The sequence below is a fragment of the Morone saxatilis genome, unplaced genomic scaffold (genome assembly GCF_004916995.1).
Source record: "Morone saxatilis isolate NCDOM2014 unplaced genomic scaffold, NCSU_SB_2.0 Contig2, whole genome shotgun sequence".
Lineage (NCBI taxonomy): Eukaryota > Metazoa > Chordata > Actinopteri > Moronidae > Morone > Morone saxatilis.
Window position 1 is genome coordinate 12,831,944 of NW_023339762.1, and position 500 is coordinate 12,832,443.

The following is a 500-nucleotide window of genomic DNA, read 5'->3' on the forward strand; positions in this document are numbered from 1 at the left end:
CACACACACACACACAAATATATGCCATACTTATAATGTAAATTTCCTAAACTGTAATGTGACATTGGTTGGGCATAATGCATGACGAGCTGTGCAGTTATCCAAAAATAATGCATGAAGTAAGTATGCTATTTTTGATAGTTTCTGCGGGACCATGGCTACTTGCCAGCAATCAAAATGTTACGATTGCTTATCCACATTTTGAGGCAATGTAGTATATTCATAAATGGAAATGATTCGTTGTCAGCCTTTATTTTAGCAGATCATGGTTCATTCTTGACCTAATTTTTGAGTATGTGACAAAATAACGTCATTGGATGGTATTCAACAGCGAATTGAACTAGCTAAGGTGCCGTTTTCCCTCCCCAACAATTAGGAGAAACAGTTACAACAAATAAGTTCTCATGCAGTTTCTAGGATTAAAGTCTAGTATTCATCACTGTATTTTTTCCATCTAAAGGCCAAAACCAACCATGTAGTCTGTCTCTCAATACTTTCTG